The sequence below is a fragment of the Geotrypetes seraphini genome, chromosome 3 (genome assembly GCF_902459505.1).
Source record: "Geotrypetes seraphini chromosome 3, aGeoSer1.1, whole genome shotgun sequence".
NCBI lineage: Eukaryota > Metazoa > Chordata > Amphibia > Gymnophiona > Dermophiidae > Geotrypetes > Geotrypetes seraphini.
Genome location: NC_047086.1, coordinates 158,980,529 through 159,005,145, shown reverse-complemented (window position 1 = coordinate 159,005,145; position 24,617 = coordinate 158,980,529). Strand labels below are relative to the sequence as shown.

Here is a 24,617-nt window from a genome sequence, read left to right as displayed (position 1 = left end):
ATTGGTGGATGCCAGATAACTTTTTTTTCTGGTTGCTTGAGAGTTACTATAAAAAAAATACTATAGCAGCAGACAGCCAACACCCCTCCCTCCCCCTAAGTAGCAGAGCTGGTCCTGCCAACACCCATCCCTCCTGCCCCCGAAGCAGCAAAGACAATCCTGACAACCCTACTCCCTCTGGGCCCGAGGCAGCAGCAGCAGCCAATCCTGACACTCCCCTTCCCTTGGCCCCAAAGCAACAGCGTCAGCTGATCCCGACAGCCCACCCTCCCTCCCTCAGCCCCAAAGCAGCAGTGTCAGCCAATCCTGACAACTCTCTTTCCTTAATGAAGCAGTAGCATCAGCCGGTGAACAGAAGCGCCATAAACAGGCTGCTTCTGGCCATCTCCAGCAGGGCCTTTCTTCTGCCGCTTTGGAAGTGACAATGGCAGAGGAAAGGCCCTGCCAGGGCTGTTCACTGGCTGCCGCTACTGCTTTGGTAAGGGAGGGAGGGGGTTGTCAGGACCAGCTGCTGCTTCTGCTTCAGGGCCGAGGGGGTGTCAGGATTGGCTGCCGCCGCTGCTGCTGCTTCAGGACTGAGGGAGGATTGGCTGCCACTGCTGCCTTGGGCCGGGGTGGAAGGGGGTTGTCAGGATGGCTGCTGCTGGGTTGGAGGGAGGGGGGTTGTTTGGAGGTTGTCTGAGGAGCTCGGGAGACACTTTGTTTTTTGTTTTTTTTTTGGCTAGCAATTTTTTTGCCGGTTAGCTAAGATTCTACTGTATTTATATTTTGGGATGTAATTGAAATTGGATTATTTTGATATAATATATACTGGTCCTCAAATCAGATGAAAATACAGGATTAAAGAGCAAATCATATTGTTACTTATCACAGTATTCTAAAAGTAAGTTGTGAAAAATGCTCAGAACTCACACCTCCTAATAAGAGGAGAGCAGTTGAATGTTTGAACTTGGAAATGAGCAGGTTATCACACATATGGCTTCATGGAAGTCCTGCTGTCCTGCTGAGCCGCTTGAACTAAGTACACAGATTGGGCACTACAGAATATATCTGGAACCTGGCTGCTCCTGCATAAAGAAATAAGTGCAATAATTTTTAAGCTTTGGTTTATACATAGACATTAATGATGGTTCACCAGTAGGGACTGGTCAAGAGCACCAAAAGTGCAGTGATTTTTCCTTGATAGCACTCTTGTGGCTTGCAGGGGGTGTGGGTTCTGAGCACTTTTGACAGCTTACTTTTAGAATATTGCGATAAGCAACAATATAAGAACATAAGCAATGCCTCTGCTGGGTCAGACCTGAGGTCCATCGTGTCCAGCAGTCCACTCATGCGGTGGCCCAATAGGTCCAGGACCTGTGCAGTAATCCTCTATCTATACCCCTCTATCTCCTTTTCCAGCAGGAAATTGTCCAATCCTCTTTTGAACCCCAGTACCGTACTCTGCCCTATTACGCCCTCTAGAAGCGCATTCCAGGTGTCCACCACACGTTGGGTAAAGAAGAACTTCCTAGCATTCGTTTTGAATCTGTCCCCTTTCAACTTTTCCGAATGCCCTCTTGTTCTTTTATTTTTCAAAAGTTTGAAGAATCTGTCCTTCTCTACTCTCTCTATGCCCTTCATGGTCTTGTAAGTCTCTATCATATCCCCTCTAAGTCTCCTCTTCTCCAGTTTCTCCAATCTCTCAGCGTATGAAAGGTTTTCCATACCTTTTATCAGACGTATCGCTGTCCTCTGAACCCTCTCGAGTAACGCCATGTCCTTCTTAAGGTACGGCGACCAATATTGGACGCAGTACTCCAGATGCGGATGCACCATCGCTTGCTACAACAGCAGGATAACTTCTTTCGTTCAGGTAGTAATACACTTCTTGATTATACCTAGCATTCTATTCGCTCTCTTAGCGGCCGCTGCGCACTGTGCAGTCGGCTTCATTGTCATGTCCACCATTACCCCCCTCATTCAATAACATCCCTCCCATCGTATAATTGTACCTCGGGTTTCTGCTTCCCACATGCAATACTTTACATTTCTCAACATTGAACTTCATCTGCCATCTCGTTGCCCATTCCCCTAGTTTGCATTTTAATCCTGTGTTTTTATCTGATTTGAGGAATAGTGACTATATGGAATTTATATATTAATACTCCTACTGTAGGTTTTTTTATTGGTAATATATATTGAACCAGATTTTGATATACATTGAGTTTGGGCTCACGTGGACATTGGTATATACTCCTAGTTTTTCTTGTTTTTGGTGAATAAAGACTAACATGGCCCATTCAGTCTGGTGGGGTGACGTTGGGGTTGTAGCTGCCACACAGTGTAGTTTACTTTCCCCATACCACTGCTTTTAGGGGTGTACCTGCCATCAGTGAAGGTTAATTACTCCATGATTTCTGGTAAGTCATTTCATAAGTGTTTGAGCTGAACTTCACTTTGCCTTGTTTTCATCCTTTTTACCTTTAAGGATCCATTCTAGCAGTTTTTGCTTTCATCACCTCATTTGGGAGATTATTCCAGGCATCCATCATACATTCTGTGAATAATATTCTTAATGTGCCATTGTCTTCTCTTCTTATGCAGTGCTTCCAACCTAATCAGCTTAGTTTTAAGAGTCTCTGCCTTAGCTGCCAATTGCTTCTTTATGTATGCTGCCCAGGAAGACACTGTGCCATGTAAGAAAGCCTTGGCTACATCCCAAACAGTAAATAAGTCAACCTCATTATTATAATTAAACTGCAAAGATTCTTAAAATGCCAAAACAAGCTTATCTCTAAAAGCTGAATTGTTAAGCAGTAATCTGTTCATTGACCATTTTCTTTGTGGAGCTTCTTTTTGCAAACCCTCTAGTATTAATAAATGCATGATTAATTAATAGAATGGGAGCTGCCTCACATTTTTAAGGATGGTGATTGGATAGAAACCAGAAATCTATGCAGGAGTATATCTTATTGACTTGTGAGAAACAAGTGTAACCTCTTTCTCCCTTCCTGTATAGTTCATAGCAAACATCAAATATACTCAGATCTACTAATTGAGAATGGAGCATTTTAGTGCCAGCGCTATTGCTAAGTTCTCAGATTGGCCTGAAAGAAGAAGGGGACAGTTAAAATGTCCTACTCCCTGTTCCTCCCATTGCCTAAATAGAATGTGGGTAAAGAAAGATTTGTTCTCATTTGGGCTACGCACATTTTCTAGTATAATATTCACCTGTGTAATTGTCCTTGAACAGATTTAATAATGGGTTACAGATTTCTAGTAATAGGTTTTCAAAGAAAAGTTAGTAGAGGAGTGGCCTAGTGATCCTTACTGAAACCAGTGCTTTTCAATATGCTTAACATGATCTGGCAAAAGGAAAAATTAGTGAGGTGATCAAATTTGCAGATGTTGGAGGGGAGTGGCCAAGATGGCGGCACCTAACTACTGTTTGTAAGATCACTCTCAGGGCTGTTGATTTATTCTGTCTAATTGCAAGAAATGCTGCATAAACGGAAGGGCAATGTGAAGGCGTCTGCCTCCTTGACACCTTCGCTACTGTTGAGGCAGCACCCGATTGAGCATTTTCTGCCAGCAATCTGCTTACAAACTGGCGAAATGAGCCCCGCTGCGAGAGAGGCAGGAGAAGGGCTAACCTCGTTGTCGCCACCACTTGCAGCAGCACCTCCCTGTTTGGCTGAAGCCGTTGCCAACGAAGCGGGGAAAAAGGCTGCCAAAGTTGCGCCGAAAAACCCAGCTGAGGAGGAAGTTATGGTAGATGAGCTTCTACCGATGGAGACTACACTAGGGGCATTGGTCTCCTCCAGAGAGGTAACGTTGGAAGCAATTTGGAAGGTGCTCCAGAGGCTGGACGCGGCAACCCTGGGGGGAAAAATGGACGATATTTCTAAAAGTTTAGATCAATCTAATTCTGAAATGAAAAATTCAGTTATCGCAATACAAACGGAAGTACATTCCCTCCAGGGGTTTAGGACAATGGTGGTCAAAGATAATACTATTCACAAGAAAATTGAAAATATTGACAACTTTAACCGGAGGTTAAATGTTAGAATTCTTAATTTCTCCAAGTCTTCTGGGATATCATCTTATGACATGTTTAAAGCCTATTTTATTCAAATTTGCAGATGCCACATGATTACTGAAGAACTATAGGAGGACTATATGATACTGGGAGACTGGGCATCTAAAAGGAAGATGAAATTTTATGTGGACGAATGCAAGGCGATGCCTATAAGGAAAAAATAATCCTAACTGTAGGTATATGATGCCTTAAGTGGCAGCTTGGTGTATGAAGATGGCACCCCTAATATTGAGGAAAAATTCTTCACTTTGTCTAGAGAGGGTAGTTGAATAGTTGATGCATGTGTGTTATACTGGGTTTTATATATAAAGTTATCATTCAGGAAAAGCATCTTGGAGTGATTGTGGATAACATGGAAATTCTCAGCTCAGTGTGTGGAGATGGTCAAAAAAGCAAATAAAATGTTAGTAATTATTCAGAAAGGAGAGAGAAAATGGTATATCAATTTTTGAATAAACCTATAATATAACAAGAGACTATTATAATATCTCAATATTTCTATATTGATCCGTGATATGAACAAATCTTGAATACCATGGGGCTCATTTTCAAAAAAGGTAGATGTGTAAAAGGCAGCATAAACTGGCACTTTGACATCTTAGTCGTCAAAACGTCCAAGTGACCATTTTCAAAACTGACTTTCTAGATGTCTTCTGGTTGTTTTGTTTCCAGTGCTCCTAAATTTTTATGGGGGTGTGTTCTGGGCAGGCCTAGGGCTTGGATGTTCTGCAAGGATAATCAAACTTTTAACAAAATGTCTAGGGCACCATTTAGATGTTTGGGACTAGATCTGTTTGAAAAATGAATAAGGGTCAAAAAGGTACCCAAACTGACCAGATAATCACTGGAGGGCTTAAGGCATGATCCCCCCCTTACTCCTTCAAATGGTTACCAATCTCCTCCCACCACCCAAAGATTGAAAAAACAGTACATTCCAGCCTGTATTACAGCTTCAGATGGACACACAGACAATTGAGCATAACAGGGCAGAGCAGAGAGGCATTCCAAGGGGTATTGCAGTGAATTACACATAAAAAGTCCCAGGTACACATGTCACTATAACCTGCTTATATTGTATGGTTAGCCCTCCAACCCCCCCCCCCCCAAGAAACCTTCTTATACCTACATAAAGATGGCACCTGCAGACATAAGGGCTATTGTATAAGTGGGTATAGTAAATTTTGGGTGAATTTTGGAGGAGTGTTCCCTCTAAGCGGGCGGGTGTTGTGAGCAAACTTTTTTCACTGTGAGCTAAAAATATCGGGCGCCAGCAAGTTATGAGCCAAATAAATATGTTGCTTTCTACCACAGAACTTCCTTACGTTTGTATGGAATCTATCCCCTTTCAACTTTAGAGAGTGCCCTCTCGTTCTCCCTGCCTTAGCTACTAAGTCTATTCCCTTCAGTACCTTGAATGTTTCTATCATGTCCCCTCTCAATCTCCTCTGCTCAAGGGAGAAGAGGCCCAGTTTCTCTAATCTTTCGCTGTACGGCAACTCCTCCAGCCCCTTAACCATTTTAGTTGCTCTTCTCTGGATCCTTTCGAGTAGTACCGTGTCCTCCTTAAAGTACCAGTGCTGGACGCAGTACTCCAGGTGAGGGCGTACCATGGCCCGGTACAGCAGCATGATAACCTTCTCTGTCTCTTCAGTCCAGCATCTGCCCCTTCCATTCACTGTCTGTCTTTCCCTGCCATCTCTCCTCCTGCCCCCCCCCACCCCCCAATTTGGTCTAGCATCCATCATCTTCCTTCTGTTCCCCTCATGGTCTGGCATCTCTATCCTTCCCTCCCCCCTGTGGTTTTTAGCATATCTCTCTTCTCATTTCCTCCACTCAGATCTGATCATTCTCTGCTCTCTCTTCCCTTTTCTTCTCTGGTCTTCCTTCTCTATTTTCTGCCTCCATCTAAATTAAATTCTTTCTTACTATTTAGTCCCGTTTCCCTCTTTTCACTGTGTCTACACACAGCTTGTCACCCCTTTCCCTCACCCCTCCATTATCTTACTATTTTCTTCCCCCTTTATTTATCTCCTCCTTCCATCCAGTATGTGTTCTTTCCCCACTTCCATTCAGCATCTGCTCTCCCTTCTCAACTGACATCCATCTGCCTTCTGCTCTCTCTCCCTTCTTCTCACTTCCATCATCTGTCCCCTTCTCTCTCTCTCTCATCTCCTCCATTCCATCATCTGCCCCTTCTCTCTCTCTCTCTCCCCCCCCCCAACTTCCATCATCTGCCCCCCTTCCCCTCACCTTTGTGGGTCACTTTCTTTCCCCTGAGGGTGGCTCATGTCACAGGGGAAGCTTTGGCCGAGCAGAACCGCTTGATTGACAGTGGAACTTACTTGATTGATGTCGATGCTGGGGCCCGTTGCCGTTTGAAGGAAAAAAAAAAGGTGGAAAAAAGGAACCTGTAAAGGCGAGAGGAAGGGAAACCTCCAGGACAGCTGCTTTTTGCCCTCCTTCAGCGGCCCAAGAGTTCAGACCAGCAGCGGCAGCTCTGTATGCTTTTAACTTCGGCACAGAGCTGCCCCTAATCAATAGTTTAGCGCGGTTTCATGAGGCAGCCTTGGGGCCTTTGATAGCCGGCCCGCTTCGATGATGCGATGTGGGCCGGCCTAGCAAAGGCCCCGAGGCTGCCTTATGAAACCGCGCTAAACTATTGATTAGGGGCAGCTCTGTGCCGAAGTTAAAAGCATACACAGCTGCCGCTGCTGGTCTGGAGGTGCGGAGACAAGGCAGGAGGCAAACGCGGTGGAAGGCAGGAGTCCCGGCGAAGGCAGGAGTCCCGGCACAGCGACTGCAACAGAAAGTTGCAAGTCAGCTGACGCCGGCCTTTCGTTGCGGCGGGGACCGAATCCTTCGCGGACCGGCAAGATTTTGTTTGCGGACCGGCGGTTGAAGAACTGTGCTCTACACTGTGTGCGCTGTGACGAGAAACTTGTGCGCTGCGAGGTAATATTTTGTGCGTCAGCGCACCCCAGCGCAGCTTAGCGGGAACACTGCTCTCCATACAATATAAGCAGGTTATAGTGAAATGTGTACCTGAGACTTTTTAATGTGCAGTTCACTGCAGCACCCCTTAGAGTGCCCCTCTGCTCTGCTCAGCTGTGGCCAGTTTTCTAAGAATGCTGACTGCTTGGATGTCCCAATAGCTTGTTTTTATGTATATTTCATTTGGATGTCTTTGTATTCAAAAATTGCTAAAAAAGATAGATGTACTAAGGGTCAAAACGTCTAGATAGGTCATAAAAAAAGATAGACATCTTGTTTTGAAAATTGACATTTTCTCTACTGGATTTCTGGACGCCTTTCCCAAAATGTCCAAACTCGAATTTAGATGTCTTATTGAAAATGCCCCTCCACATGTGTTTTTGGTCAAAGCTATTATAGAACTATAGGTACAGAAAAAGGGAAATGAGATGGAATGGCGTCCCTTTGTAGAGCTCTTCAGCTTGGAGAAGAGGTGGCTGAGTGGGGTTATGATAGAGGTGTATAAAATCGTGAATAGGGTGGAATGGTTAAATATGGAAAGTTGTTCACCCTGCCAACTAGCACTAAGACTAAAGGTACCGTGTGTAAAACTAATAGTACATTTAAAACAAATGAGAGAGAGAATTTATTCACTTGAGGGTAGTGTTCTCTGAGATCCTGCCGGTACCCAGGGCCGATGAGAAGAGGCAGATAGAGCTGCAAGCAGTCAATGCGTGGATGAGATGCTGGTGTAAGGAAGAAGGATTCCACTTTGTGTGCAACTGGACGACATTCTTGGGGAAGAGCAAGCTATACAGGAAGGATGGATTCCACCTCAGCAGAGATGGAACAAGGTTACTTGCAAGCAACATCAAGCAAGAAATTGAGCAGTTTTTAAACTAGGAAGAAGGGGAAAGCCAACAGTCGACTAAGAGTCAATGGTTTGGGAAATGGTATACCCAGAGGATACCAAGCAGAAAGATTGTGGAGAAGACTCACCGGATCATAGGCAAGACAGAAATCCTGACGGATCGAAAGGGACACAAGAGGGGAGGAAATGCAAGAAAGCAACAGGCCGCAAACTTAAGTGTATGTACAAGAACGCAAGGAGCCTAAGGAATAAGATGGAGGAATTGGAAGCTATGGCACAAAAAGATAATATTGACATCATCAGCATCACGGAAACATAGTGGACCGAGGAAAATGTCTGGGACACTGTGCTACTGGGATACAAACTATACTGCAGAGACAGAGTGGGTCAAAAAGGTGGGGGTATTGCCTTATACATCAAAGAGGGAATTGAGTCTACCGGAGAGAACACGCCAGAAACGAAAAATAAGGTAGAATCTCTATGGGCCAAAATTCCGGGAACAAATGGAATGGAAACGAAGATCGGCATCTACTACCGACCCCCAGGGAAGTCCGAAGAAACTGATGGAGAAATGACGAATGAGATTAAACGCAAGTACAAGGGAGGCAACGCAGTTATCATGGGCGACTTTAATTATCTGGGAATAGACTGGAACCTAGGCACCTCCGGCTGTGGTAGAGAGACCAAGTTCCTGGATGCTGTAGACCATTGCTTCCTGGAACAACTTGTCAAGGAGTGGAGTGCCGCAGAGTTCAGTGCTTGGACTCGTGTTCCTCAACTTATTTATAAATGACCTGGAAATTGGTATGACAAGCGAGGTTATAAAATTTGCAGACGATACGAAGTTATTCAGAGTAGTGAAGACGCAGAAGGATTGTGAAGACCTGCAACGTGACATAAACACGCTCGAGAAATGGGCTGCGACATGGCAAATGAGGTTTAACGTGGATAAGTGTAAGGTGATGCATGTCGGTAACAAAAATCTTATACACAAATACAGGATGTCCGGTGTGGTACTCGGAGAGACCCCCCTAGGAAAGAGACTTGGGAGTACTGGTCGACAAGTCAATGAAGCCGTCTGCACAATGCGCAGCGGCTGTGAAAAGGACAAACAGAATGCTAGGAATTATTAAGAAGGGGATCACGAACAGATCGGAGAAGGTTATCATGCCACTGTACTGGGCCATGGTATGCCCCCCACCTGGAATACTGCGTCCGGCACTGGTCGCCGTAGATGAAGAAGGGTCCAGAGAAGAGCGACTAAAATGGTTAAGGGGCTGGAGGAGTTGTTGTACAGTGAGAGATTAGAGAAACTGGGCCTCTTCTCCCTTGAAAAGAGGAGACTGAGAGGGGACATGATCGAAACATTCAAGATGATGAAGGGAATAGACTTAGTAGATAAAGACAGGTTGTTCACCCTCTCCAAGGTAGGGAGAATGAGAGGGCACTCTCTAAAGTTAAAAGAGGATAGATTCCGTACAAATGTAAAGAAGTTCTTCTTCACCCAGAGAGTGGTGGAAAACTGGAACGCTCTTCCGGAGGCTGTTATAGGGGAAAACACCCTCCAGGGATTCAACACAAGTTCCTGCTGAGCCACAACGTACTTAGCTAAGGCTAGACTCAGTTAGGGCACTGGTCTTTAACCTAAGGGTCGCCGTGGGAGCGTACTGGTGGGCACGATGGATCACTGGTCTGCCCCAGCAGCGGCAATTCTTATGTTCTTATAATTAAAATGTGAAATTTATTGCTGGAAGATGTGATCAAAGGGTTTAGAAAGGGTTTAGTCAAGTTCCTGGAAGAAAAGTTCATATGCAGCGGGCCATGCAGTAGATAGGAGAAAAGTTAAACTATTGTTAGTTTTGGAAAAACTACTGCTTATTTCTGGGCGGGAGCAGCAAGGGATGCAGTTTGGTATTCTAATGGGTACTTGTGATTTGGATTGGTCTCTATTGACGATGGGATGCAAAACCACAATAATAATCGCCACCTTAATGTGGTGAGGGAACATGTGTGCCTTAATGAGTTCAAGAACTATGCTGGCAGTACTGTAGTTACTGGGAGAGTTTCCCAAGCTAGACAGGTGTGGTTGAGGGGCCAGACTAAGAACGGTACAAATACAAACCATTCTTCATGGTACATAGAAGGCAAAAGGAATTCATAGTAAATTGGTTGTCTCCCAGATCAGCAAGGGCCATGTCTGCTGCTATGTTTCCTGGGCATCAGATGACAAGTGGGCTACGCGGCTCAGCTGTGTTTTTTAGAAAGTCAGGGCAGCCAGCTGTAAAGTGATTGCAAGAACCAGTAAAGCAGAAGAAATTGACAATCGAATGAAAATCATTGGGCCCCTTTTATGAAGTCACGATAACGAACCTGGTGCAACAAGGAAACTGAATGGACTGCATCTCAGTTGCCATGTGTTTCTCACTACCATGGCTTTGTAAAAGGGGCCTATAGAGCAGTGGTCTCAAACTCAAACCCTTTCCAGGGCCATATTTTGAATTTGTAGGTACTTGGAGGGCCTCAGAAAAAAATAGTTAATGTCTTATTAAAGTAATGATAATTTTGCATGAGGTATAACTGTTTATAGTTTATAAATTTTTCCTTTTGGCCAAGTCTTAATAATAATATTGTAATTTACAGCTAAAGAGACAAATGATCAAGAAATGTTTTATTTTACTTTTGTGATTATGATAAACATACCGAGGGCCTCAAAATAGTACCTGGCGGGCCGCATGTGGTCTCCGGGCCGCGAGTTTGAGACCACTGCTATAGAGTCATGAGGTGTTACTTTGAATCAAACCCTAATACCAAAGGTTTTCCAAAGCATATGTATGAAATTTGAAAAGCCCCCCAAAACATCTCCAGTCAGAAATCAACGAGCAACAACAGAAGGATCAAAGACAATTATCTCAAACATATCTTTACTGCTATAGAAATTCAAAAATTGGTATAGCAATCAACCAGACAGACCTCAGTCAGATCTAGCTAAGGATACTGAAAAAGTAAACAATGTTTGATTACTGGTTGACTTGAAACAATGAAGGTGCAGTGATTATTAAGAGCATTAGACAAATTGGTGATGAGCTCCAGATCACTGAGAGACAAATGGAATTAAAAGGAAAGATCACAACATTCATGGAAAAATGGCAGACTGTCACTCCTGAAAAAGAAGACTAGAAAAGAATTGTTGAAAATCTAGAAGGAGGCCAATATGGCAATAGCAATATTTTCAATAATATGATCATATGAATCAAAAAAGTTAATTTACAGCACTGCTGCTGTGGTAACTTCAGAATTAGGGTTTGGTGAAATGAAACTCCAAAATGGAAAATCTGACTCGAAAGGAAAGTCAAAAGACTACAAGCTGATCTCGTTAACTTGTAAAGCATGAATGAAAGAAAATTTTAGAATGAAAGGATAAAGGAGACTCTGAGGAAACAATAGTTTACACCTAAAAACGATCATAGAAGTGTCTGAAGAGCTGAAACAGCGAATAACACCAACTTGAAAGAAAATCAAAAGATATGATAGTTGAATTGATCAATTTCAACAAAATCAGCAAAGCTTAAAGTTTTGGAGAGACATCTGAGTTAACTCATAAGAACACAACATTGTGAAATGGATCTAACAAGTTGAGGAGAATGTGACCTGATAAGATGAATATGATAATAACTGAGAAGGAAGATTAAGAACCGGCGTATGTCAGGAAAATATGATGTAATATCAGCACCTCGATTCTTTAACCCCGAACCTCAGCAACACCGCTCGAGGCTCAAATATTTAATTGCCTCAATCTTTATATGTCAGTTCATCATAGGTTCATAACCCAATAATTTAATTTTAGTTTTAAACTTTTCCTTCAAATAACCATTTTTCAAAACAGTTCTTTATGATTTAATAAAGACACTTAGGGCTCCTTTTACTAAGGTGCGCTAGCGTTTTTAGTGCACGCACAAGATTAGTGCGTGCTAGCCAAAAAATTACCGCCTGCTTTAACCTACGATAAACCTACCAACCTTATTAGATAGAAATCCAATCTTTAACTCTACAAAATAGACCTACCTAGGAAAAGATGATGTGCATGAATTCTGATCCAAACATTTGATCAGTTTCCTTGAGGGGGATGGCTGTGAAATTTAACAATATTCTATCTAATGAGAAAACAGAGGACTGGATGACAACGGGCAGAACATTTCTGATTATGAATGATAGAGAAGGTTCCTATAGCAAGCAACTACAGATCAATCACACGCTTGCTGACAGTGTTAAAATTCTTAACTGGAATTTTAGCTAATTCAATGTCAAATCATATGTCTGGAAATTATTTGTACCTTCCTGAACCTATCAAGATTCACGAAGAGCAAAGGACCAACTATTTATCAACAAAAAGTTGCTGAAAAATATATGGGTATAGACCACAAGAAGGTATTTGATTCTATCTCATACCTGGATATAAATAACTGGGAAATATTAACTTTTGCTATTCAACTTTTCTTTGATCCCTTTAATATACTCTGAACAAAACAAAATTAGGCAATGAAATGTTGAAACAGAGCAGAAAAATCTTACAGAAAGTTGAAATTGAAATATTGTTGAGCACAGTAAGAATTAATAGTGAAAACATACAAATGGGTTTTGGTTTTGACAAGTGGGTCATGATCAATATGGAGAACAGCAAAACTGAGGAATCGGAGAAATCAGAAGGAGTACTATTTCTTCTTCAGCTTTCTACATTGCTTCCTTTCCTTCAGGATTCCTAGAGAGGTTTCTCTGACAGAGGGAAGGCTTCTGGGTCAGCCACAGGCAGCGGGCAGGAGCTGCTGCTCGTGGCTTTGTGAAGAGGGGTGCGGCTGGGAGGAGGGAGCCGGCCATAGAAAGTAAACACCCATGGGAGGGATGCCCAAATTTGGGGCACAGCACAGAGGGAGGGAAGAATGACGGCCTCAGCGCTCCCCTCTGACATTATTTCTGGGTCCCACGACTAAGAAGTGACATCGGAGGGAGAGTCAGTGTCGGCGCGGCAACAAGTTAGAGCTGCTGCTTGTGCTGGGGAAGCCAAACAGGTTCTGGAGAAGGGGAGCACGCATGGCAGGCAGTGGGTAGGGAAGGAACGAGGGGGCGCCACTGCCCCGGATGCCTCCCACCCTTGCTATGTCACTGGCCGGAGGTCCTGGTGTGCTGGCTGTGTGACCTGCTACCAAAAGGTGTGCTGCCCCACAGTTTAGAGGGAACATTGCGTTGTTCCTTTTCACTTTTTTTTTTTTTTTTCTTTTTATCTAATCAATTTTCCATCCTCTCATTCCCTAGCTTTCACATTTCCCATCCTCCTATTCCCTTTTATCTGCTTCCCATTACACTTGCATACTCATTATTCTGCTCTCACTCATCTCCTTGACAACTCTTCCACATGGATCCCCCATTTCTTGCATCTCCCCTTGTAGGTCAATAAGAGGGGTTTGAAGTTTATGCAGAAATGGACAGGAACCAGTGAAGTAATTTTCAGCTTGGAAAAGAAGCAGTATATAAAATCATGAGTGATGTGAAACAAGTTAAACATGAATTGGCTGTTTATGCTTTCAAAAAGTACATAGACTAGGGGAAAGACCAGGAAATTACATTTAAAACAAAACAGAAAATATTTTCATTCTACTTACAAGTATGATCTGGAATTCATTATTGGAAAACATGGTAAAAGCAGTCAGTGTAGTTGTTTAAAGAGAGTTGGGACACGTTTCTGGGGGTAAAATCTTTAAATCTTCATTAATATAGACTTCAGTAAATCTACTGGTGGTAAACTGCTACGTTTTGTGATTCTGCCAGATACCTGCAACCTGGATTGGTCTCTGTTGGAAACAGGGTATTGAACTTGATGGACTTTTGGCCTCACCCAGTACGGCAAAACTTATGTTCCTAAGTAAAAGGCAGAGCCTTTAGTTCTTTGGAAGAGTCTGTGTTCAATCAGTTTATAGTCATTCTTGGCTTCAGAAGCATTCATATACAAATGCACTCTTAGAGCTGGCTCTCTACCAGATTAATAGCTTTCTTTAATTTATCAGGCTGGCCACTTAAGCTTTCAATTTGATACAGAGGTTAGGTCTTAAATATAAAATACTGCTTTGAAGAAAAGTATTGAAATCTAAGTATTTTAAAATATGGTTTAGTTTGTGAATGGATTCATTGCTTGATTAGCTTCATGGTTTCCACAAAGTTCTGTGTGTGATCTGTGGAACATTTTGTAAAGGTAAGTTTCCAGCAGTCCTCTGAGGGCAGGCGGAACATGACAGGACAGGCAAAAAAGGTGAGGCCTGTGTTGCAAACCTACCTTGCCAGGGGCTGAGCACTGGCATGCCATCCTTCTACTGCAAGTAACATTGCCAGTAGAAGTATCTGCATGGGGTGGCCATAGAAACAGAATAGGTCTCTGCCTGTCTCTTTTGTGACTGTCTGCTTGCAGATTTGTCACTGGCTTGTCTGATTGTATAAAATATAGCAGAGAAGCTGCTGCATGCTGGAAAACTCAGGCTTGCTCAAATCATCAGAACATTTTCCATCAGAATAGTTTCTTTCTAAGATGTTGGTGGCTTTTCAACAGGTCTATTGGTATTTGTAGAAGTATCTTGATTGTAAGACATTGAAGTAAAAGCATCTGTTATAATCTCCGTGCATGTTCATTTGTTCATCCATGGTAAGCTGTAGCTGAACTGATATGACTGAATGGTTTAAAGAGAAAAACAGGAGGCAAAAATGTACTGATGAGAAATAATTCTAGATTCAGTTTCCCTACAGACATACTATGAAATAGATTTTGGATTGTAGATTTGAATACTCCTTTTCCCTCTTTATAGCAAGTTATATAAAAATTAGACATATGCAGACTAAAGAAATGTCATTTTGTTTGGTTCCCTGTGTCATTTTCAGGCATTTTACATTTTATTCTTATAAATTTTGTTTTATTTTGCTTTGCTTATGTTAATGTTCATTTCAGGGAAATTTTATTTATTAAGATGTAGGTGAGATTGCTGCCAAACAAAAAAAAATCCCACTGCATGTTGCAGATCTTCCTTACCAACCAATTGCAACCAAACACTGGATAACAATCTGTATATCTCAAGAGCATCATCTGACCCACCCCCACCCCCTCAGTACCACTATTAGACAATGTATTACCCCCTATTCTTCAGGTGTCAGCCAGCAGTATTACCACTGGAGGTCAAGCTGCCAAATAAACAGCACATGCAGACTTTCTGGTATCTGAGTCTTTGAACTCCATCTTAAGATCATGAAAGCTGGATTCAGGAATAAAAAAAATCCCCTGAAACCAGGTCTAATCCCTGGAGACCGCAGTCTCTGGATCCAAGCTCTCTGGCAGGAACAACCTTGGAGAATGGAGCCTGGAACTGAGCTCTGGCACAAAGCAAAAATAGTGAACCACTAGTACCAACAGGTAATGGCAAGAAACCTCAATTGTTATGAACACAAGGCTGAAACAGGCTTCATATACACAACTAATATAGAGAAAAGAGAGGAAAAGGACCTCAGATGCCTGCGCTACTGACGATTCATGATTTGAATCAATTCACCAATTCATTTCGGGTGAATCGGTTCAAATCGATTCAAAAGCCAAAAAAATCGGCCTCCCGATTCAGCGTCTGACCCTCCCCCCTCACCCCCTAAAGCAGGATTGGCAGTGCTGCCTCTTGCTGGCCAGCCGCTGTCACTCCTGCTTTAGAGGGCGAGTGGGGAGTGTCAGTGCTTCTGTCCAGCTTCCCTCCTGGCTTCCCGGCATCGATTTACCTCATTTAATCAGTCTACATAAGAGTTGCCTTCTCTCTGCCGCGGTCCTGCCCCTCCTCTGACGTCAGAGGCTAGGACTATAGAAGACTGCAAAGATTTACAAAGGGACCTGAACAAACTAGGGGAGTGGGCGACGAGATGGCAGAGGAGGGGGCGGGATCGCGGCAGAAAAACAACAGCGCGGAAGACCCAACGGCAGCTTGCAAAGATCGCTAACACTAGCGATCTTATGCAGGCTGATTAAATGAGGTAAATCGATGCTGGGAGGCCGGAGGAACACGCAGGCCTTCCGGGGGAGGGGGGGGTGCAGGCTTTGGGGATTGTACAGGCTTTCAGGAGGGACAGGCAGGCTTTGGGTGCAGTCCTTCAGATGGACAGGCAGGCCTTGGGTGCAGGCCTTCAGGGGGGGACAGGAAAGCCTTCAGGGAGGACAGGCAGGCCTTGGGTTCAGGCCTTCAGAGGGGACAGGCAGGCCTTGGGTGCAGGCCTTCAGGGAGGACAGGCAGGCCTTCAGGGGAGACAGGCAGGCTTTCAGGGGGGACAGGCAGACCTTTAGGGGGGACAGGCAGGTATTGGGTGCATCAGAAACACTTCTGCAAATGATCTTCTCATGGATATAAATTTTGAATTCCTTCTGCAAATGATCATCTCATGCATCACAACGTATAATGTTTAAAGATTGATTTTGGGTCTCCTGAAGCAGACCACGAAACGGGGCCACGTTGAGACCTGAGACCCCTATAACAAGTTTATCTTTATAAGATAAGTGCATCATCAAAAATCCAAATAGATTTATTATATTTTATATCTCAAAATTTTTTTGAACCTGGACTGTGTTTAGAAATTACAAGATTTAAAATTAGCTTTTATTACCTTTACTAGTTCTCAGAGAGTGATTTTTTGAATCAATTATGCAATGACTGGACGGTAAACTCTTACCCCAAGAGAGGGTTGTCACTCTCTCTTCAGAGTTTCACTTTTCTGAGCATATTCTTTATAAATCCTTTCCACTCTCTGTGCACTAGTTTTCAGTACAGTCAGTTCTTATTTTTGGCTATGTATTATGGCACAGCAAATATTACTTCTGGTTCACATGGCTTCAACAGTTCACATTACTTCATTTGCACACTGAGATTCCCCAATGGACTCTCTCCTCTCAATTGTCGCAAGCCACCGGATCTCTCTCTGCTATAATACAAGTGACCTCAGACCTTTTGTCACTCCCTCCAGTGGTAGATGCTTCTGTCCAATCTCTCCAGAGGCCTTCTCTTCTAACTACCTTCTCACCAAAAGCTTCTCACCACAAATGCTTCCATGTTAGGCTGGAGAGCCCATCTTGATGGCCTTCACACTCAGGGAGTCTGGAATACTCACAAGAAATCTATACATATCAATCTTTTGGAGCGCTGAGCAATTTGCAATGCTCTCTACAGCTTTCAAGATCGCTTGCAGAATCAAGTAGTTCCCATTCACACTGAGAATCAAGTCATCATGTTCTGCTTGAATAAACAAAGAGGCACAGGCTCTCACCCTTTCTGCCAAAAAGTGCTAAAAATATGGAATTTAGCAATTGCTTACAACATGCTGCTCAAAGCAGTCTCTCTTGCAGGGAAACAGAATGCCTTGGCAGATAAACTGAGCAGGCTCTATCAACCAAACAAATGGTCTCTTAATGCTTGAAGGCCATGTCACTGCTCATAATGTTTGAGCTATGGTGACTTCAGTAGCCCATTTTAGCTCCACAACCATTGAGGATATCTGTAAGGCAGCTATATGGTCCTCAATCCATACCTTTACTTCCAACTACTGTTTGGATAATCATTCCAGGCGAGATCGTAAGTTTGGGCAAGCAATTCTGCAAAATCTTTTCTCTTCCTAAATGCCAACTTTCTCTCCAACCCTTTGGGCTTCTCCAGGCTCATATTTAACTGTAACCCTCTTCTAGAGGCATGATCCTGGCAGCTTGGGAGTCCCACATGTGAGAATGTCCTTGGAAAAAACAGTTACTTACCTGTGTTCTCTGAAGGCAGATGTTCTCTGAGGGCTGCAGGTATATATTCTTACAACCTGCTACCTCTCCTAATTGGCTTCTTAGCTTTTTTTTACTGAACTGCAGGTCCCACGAACTTACATCGGGTGGGAAGGCACCAGCACGTGAGCAGTACAGGTGGTCCTTAAAATTTAAAGAGACAGTACATTTTTTGACTGTACGTGAAGAGTGACCAAGACCAAGAAGAGCGACCAAGATGGTAAAGGGGATGGAACTCCTCTCATATGAGGAAAGACTAAAATGGTTAGGGCTCTTCAGTTTGGAAAAGAGACGGCTGAGGGGGGATATGATTGAAGTCTACAAAATCCTGAGTGGAGTAGAACGAGTACAAGTGGTTCGATTTTTCACTCCGGCAAAAATTACAAAGGCTAGGGGACACTCGATGAAGTTACAGGGAAATACTTTTAAAAGCAATAGGAGAAAAATTTTTTCATTCAGAGAATAGTTAAGCTCTGGAACGTGTTGCCAGTGGGTATGGTAAGAGCAGATAGCATAGCTGGTTTTAAGAAAGGTTTGGACAATTTCCTGGAGGAAAAGTCCATAGTCTGTTATTGAGAAAGACATGGGGGGAAGCCACTGCTTACCCTGTGTCGGTAGCATGGAATATTGCTACTCCTTGAGTTTTGGCCAGGTACTAGTGACCAGGTACTAGATTGGCCACTATGAGAATGGACTACTGGGCTTGATGGACCATTGGTCTGACCCAGTAAGGCTATTCTTATGTTCTTATGTCAATTCCATGGATGATATCACCAACATGTGAGAATATATATCTGCTTTCCTCAGAGAGTACTTGTTACAGGTAGGTAACTTTGCATTTTCTTGAACCTGTATGTCAACTCCCATCCATCCTAGAATACCTTCTCCATCTCTTTCATTTTTGCCTAAAGACCAACTTGGTTCGAGTACATCTCAGTGTTATCGGTGCATTTCCTTGTACAAGAAACCTCTATCTGTTTATCCAGATTCATAAAAAGGGCTTTACCATATTAAACCACCTATCATGCCTCCACCTGTTGCCTGGGATCTTAATGTGGTACCATCTGTTCTTATGAAGTCTCCCTTTGAGCTACTTAAAACTTGCTGTCTCAGTCTTCTCAGTTGAAGTCATTTCCATATAGACCTCATATCTACAAGCTGTTTGAGTGAACGTCAAGGTCTTGCATCAGATCTTCCCTGTACAAGAGTCTAGCTTGACAGAGTGGTCCTTTGAACATGCCCAAAGTTCATACCCAAGCTTATCTCAAAATTTCACCTCAACCAGTCTTTCCCTCCAACCCACTAAGTTTTTGCCAGGCTCCTATTAATATTTAACCTCCTTCAGATGCATGATCTTGGCGGTGTGGGAGTCCCACATGTGAGAATATTATGTCTGCTTGTCCTTGGAGAAAACAAAAGATAATCATTGCAGTAGTAGTAGTTTTTTTAAAGGGACAGAAGGCATTTATTCTCACAACCTGCCCACCTCTCCTAGTTGGCTTCTTAGCTTTGTTAATGAACTGCAGGTCCCACTAGCCGATGTCGGGTGGGAAGGTACCGGCACAAACATGGTACGGGCACTGACTTCAATATTTAAAGTGACAGTGCACTTATAGTGTCCATACCGAGTTCCGTTAAGGATGTCACCCACATGTGAGAATATATGCCTGCTGTCCTTAGAGAACACCTGCTACAGGTAAATATTTTTACTATTTTTCAGGAAGGAGAAAGTCTCAGAATTAATTGTAGCACAATGTGTGGCTAATGTCTTCTGTCATTGGCCAAAAGCCTTTTCTGTCTTTTATCATTTCAGTTTATTCTATTGTAATTATATTTTTGAACATCCAGTCAATGTTCAAAAAATCAAACTTCCCTTTTAATGCTCATGATTCTTTTATTCACCCTGATGATGGCCACTGTTTTGCAGTAAATTTTAAGTGCTGCATCAGAGAGTTTGATCGTTCATACTTTAATTTGTGCTTTCTTCTGCATTGAATTGATTGGGTAAACATATTCTTGATTGTGATTACAGTGGAATGAAGTGAAATGAAAAAGACAGGGAAGGTTTTTGGCGAGTGATAAATGTTAAGTACAAGTTGTACTATAATTCTGATGCTTTTTCCTTTTGGAAAAAAAATAGCATATGTATATCTATTAGAGAATGACATGGGGACAAATTTGTCTCCGTCCCCGCAGGAACTCAGTTTCCCCATTCTGTTCATGTGAGTTTTGTCGCTGTCCCTATCCCTGCTCCATTCCTGTAAGCTCTGCCTTAATCGCACAAGCATCGAACACTTATGATTTTAGTGTTTAAGGCTTGTGCAGATGAGGACAGAGCTTGCAGGAATGAGGCAGGGACAGGAACTCATGGGGACGGGAAAATGAGTTCCCACGGGAATGGGGAAAAATTTGTCCCCATGTCATTCTCTAATATCTATACCATGTTGCCTCTCCTGGCCTAACACTAGACAACTAGAGGGGGGAAGAGGGTACAGGGAAGGAAGGTGGGACAAGGTGCAGAAACTGGTATGGAAGGGGGACAGGGTGCAGAGCCTGGCAGGGAGTGAGGGGGGACTGGGTTCAGAGCCTGGTAGGGCAGGGAGGGGCGCTGAGTGCAGAACCTGGCAGGGGAGGGGACACTGGGTACAGATCCTGGTAGGGCATGGCACTTGAATATTAAGTCCCTGTCTTATATTCAAGTCAACCATTTTTCCTCTTTTTCGGGGGGAAAAATGGGGGTCTCGACTTATATTTGGATCGACTTATATTCAAGTGTATGTGGTATAATGACATACCTATTTTTTTTTTTATATGATTCAGTCTCTGAACTTTGTCCTTCACTCATTTGATGCCCCTTGGTGTCCTGCAGAGGTGATCCTCTCTTTGTGTTGATTGTAAAATCTCTTTTTTTTTTTTCTTCAGCAGAGGGTGAGATAAAATATGAAATTGTTTCAGTGGAGCACTGGTGTAAAATCGTGTTACCGCTGGGGAACTTTAAGGTCCAAAATAACTGAAAATGTAAATGTGGCTAAAATATATTTCTTAGTTTCCTTTTTCCTTTTTTTTAGGAACTTTACCTGTCTTGCGTGTACCTCGGCTTTTATACATACATTCAAACTATTGATAAATAGCCCAAACAAAAACTAGAGCTAAAACAATTTATTGCTTTCCTCATTTTTGAATGAATAGTATGTCCACAAATATAGGAGTGAAAGTGAGGCTGTTCTTCAGTATAATGTTTGTTCAGGCAAGTCTCGTGGCACAATTGCTTCAAGTTTAGGTGTTCTGAAGTACAATCTTGTTTGCATTTAAATTATTTTTCACTCCCAGAGTAGAAAGGTCTATAAAAGGGGGAAGACTGTTGCTATGGATTATTCATTTTCTTGATAGCACTTAGGTCATTTATCAAGGGAATAATGTAGTCAGGTTAAACAAACTGATTCTATTGTTTCTCTTTGTTTGCTGAACCTGCAGCGCTTTCCCTGCACTAAGGTGACTCAGTGATGAATTTTCCTTTTTTAAAAAATTACTGTTTGCTTCCGAGAGAAACAGTAATTGTTTATCTAATTCTGGGGATGCTAATGAGAGTCACAGATCATGTTAAACAAATATAGGAAAAGATGACTGTCTCAAATCAAAGGTTGTAAGAGGTGTTTTTACAAAAACTCAATAGATCTCTGGGCTTCCTAATGTGCCATGTAGAACTTGTGGTAAGAGAGCATGACACAGGGATAAATTTTTCCCCGCGGGGACTCATTTTCCCGCCCCATCCCCGCAAGTTCTTTTCCTTTCCCTGCCCCATACCTGCAAGCTCCATCCTCATCTGTCCAAGTCTCAAACACTTTAATATCATGTGTTTGAGGCTTGTGCAGTTAAGACAGAAGTTACAGGAATGGAACAGGAACAGCAACAAAACTTGAGGGAACGGGATGGGGAAATTGAGTTCTTGCGGGGATGGGGGACAAATTTGTCCCCATGTCATTCTCTAGAACAATCAGCAGGAAGTTTTCTGTTAAGTGAATATATTATATCCCCTTTGTTGCAAACATTACATTGGCTTCTAGTAGACACGTGGTTTGTATTTAAAATTTTGTGTGTAGAGTGAATGTCCTTTATATTTTGGAAAAATATCAAATTACAAAATTTGGTTTAAAATCTAAGAGGATGCTATGTCTAAATGAATTTAAGCTGTCATGGGTTTCTACTTTTAGAAACTTATACAAAACTTATGGCACTCTATGCCATGCAAATTGAAATGTTGAATTAGATTACCTAAAATTTAGGAATGAGCTGAAAACTTGGGAAATACTTGTATTATTTTGTTTTATTTGGTTTTTTTTTCTCTAGTTAGCCATTGTAATTGCTAAATGGAGCAAATCGGTTTTCCACTCTTACATGTAAACTGTTCAGAGCTCTGTGTATATAAATATTATTACTACTAGGGTTTAAGCCCGTTACATTAACAGGTGCTAGAATAGATGTTTAGACCACTGTTCTTCAACCGCCGGTCCGCAGAAAGTTTCTGCCGGTCTGTGCAGGGCCGGTGAGATCGACGTGGTTAAATTTCCTGCCCCGGTGGTGTTGGCGGAAATCTGCTGTTCCACCTAGCCTTGGGCGATCAAGACAGGCTGCCGATGTCGGGGCATTCCCTCTGTGAGTCTCGCCTATGCGGAAACAGGAAGTTGAAACAAAATAGGTGACACTCAGAGAGGGAAGGTCTCGACGTTGGCAGCCTGTCTTGATCGCCTGAGGCTGGGTGGAACAGCAGATTTCCGCCAACATCACCAGGGCAGGAAATTTAACCACGTCGATCTCACCGGCCCTGCACAGACCAGCAGAAACTTTCTGCGGACTGGCGCTGCACGCAAGACACAATTGTCGCTCAACCGTCGCTGGGGAAACAGACGCGTGCAAAATTCCACTGCCACATGGGTAACGTAAACCGTCACTCACAGCAAATCAAACGTGCGTGCACGCACCACACGCTTTACCAATTTCTCTGCTTTACAATACAATTTCTCTGCTGGCTACGGACACACGGAGCCACCAGGTTTGAAGTGCGCATACACGCTAAAGGAATTATTATACTTTATTAATTATAGATAGGGTTTCTGTTAAAAGAGAATGATGGCTGATGAGGGAGCAATTGAGAGACTCATAAAAGGCAGAGACTGTTGGGGATAAGGAGATTATTTATAAATAAACATAAAGAGAGGAGGAATAGCTTAATGGTTAAAGCAAGGAACAAGGTAAACTAGTTTTCAGTGCTCCTCATGATCTTGAACTCCATTGTCCTGTATGCCAACTTAGATTGTAAGCCCTCTTGGGACAGGAAAATGCCCACTACACTAGAATATGACTTACTTTGAGGTACTACTGAAAAAGCATGAGCATATGCATACATATCTATTTGTCCGTCAAGCCCCTTCCCTTCCCTTGTTTAAGAGCAGACTGAAAACCCACCTTTTTGATATAGCCTTCAATCCTTAACCCTACTCCTCTGACCTCCAACCCAGCCTAGCTGATTAACCGTTCCCCTTAACTGTATCCATGACATCTTGTTTGTCTGCCTTGCCAGTTTAGATTGCAAGCTCTTTCGAGCAGGGACTCTGTACAGCGCTGCGTGCGTCTGGTAGCACTATAGAAATAATTAATGGTAGTAGTAGTAGTAGTAGATAGACACTGGAGAATTATTCAGTTATATGTAGAAAGACTACAGCAATGCTCCATGAGTGATGAGGTCCCAGTGTAGTCGTCTTCCTGCTCCGCATGCAAGTCTTGCAGTGCCCAACTTCCAGTGCTGTTATCTCAAAACTTTGAGAATAGGCCCAAAGCCCACTAGTAGACTGTGTTGTCGTCAGATTCAAGAAGGCACTTGTCCTGATTACACCCATTTACATAAGTTCTGTCCTATTTCCAGTGCTGTTCTCAAATTTCTGCCCTAGGCCCCGGTATTATATAGCATCGGTACTCATTTTCTGTACTGCGCAGAGCAGCAAGTAAACTGTGCCAGAAAAAGGTGTGCTTGTGTGCTGAGGAGGTAAGAAGAGAGACTACTCGGGAGAGGTTGTGGGGTTATAGACAAGCTGGGGAAAGTATTAACAGGTAGACAGGAGTTAGAGACACATAGAATGGGGTGAGCTAAGAGTGTTAAGGGAGATGACTTGGGGAAAGGTGAGAGAGGGCTACAGAGGGGATAAGCTGGGGGAGGGATGTAGATAACATGGGAGGGGGGATAGACTTTGAAGAGAAGATAACCTGGGGAGGGGTAGAAAAAGCATTACTAAGGAGAGGTAAATTGGTGTAGGGGGTGATGAATTGGAGAAGAGGAGAGAGAGAGCGCGCACTGAAAAGGGAGATGATCTGGGGAGGGGGGGTAGAGAGTGTTAAAAGGGGAGATGAACTAGAGCAGTGTTCTTCAACCTTTTTACACCTATGGACCGGCAGAAATAAAATAATTATTTCATGGACCGACAATAAGACTGAAATAATAATAAGACTGAAATTTTTTAAAACCCCATTGCCGCCCCATCCCCACGAGCTCGGTCCCGTTAACCATCTGATCCTATCCGCACAAGCCTCATATAGCTATGATTTTATAATGAACATATTTTATTAAAGTATAAAAAGAAAAAATATTCTGTACAATTGTCATTTTATAAATATAAATAATACAGGGCAAGGATCAACAAAACCCCCGTCTCCCCTCCCCTTCACATATATCTCCTCTACTATCAAGAAAACTGAATAAGCCAAATTATTACAGAATGCTACACAAATATCATGCTAACAGAATACCGCAGTCACACATGGCAGGGTGAGTGCAACTAGGGCAACTGCCTCCTGGTCAGAGAGAGCCCTAAGCCAGCTGG

At 42.9% G+C, this 24,617-nt stretch overlaps 1 protein-coding gene across 2 annotated transcripts in view; it reads left to right on the top strand.

Annotated features, from left to right (window-relative positions):
* The window catches only part of PEX7 (peroxisomal biogenesis factor 7), a 244,241-nt gene that overhangs the window by 175,337 nt on the left and 44,287 nt on the right, over positions 1-24,617 (top strand). Inside the window, exon 9 of one of the 2 annotated variants that reach the window (XR_004538935.1) lies at positions 4,125-4,253. The exons of the other annotated variant lie outside the window; for it this stretch is intronic. The gene's annotated coding sequence lies outside the window, so the exon portion shown is untranslated. The remainder of the gene's footprint in view (positions 1-4,124; positions 4,254-24,617) is intronic. 2 annotated transcript variants of the gene reach the window in all.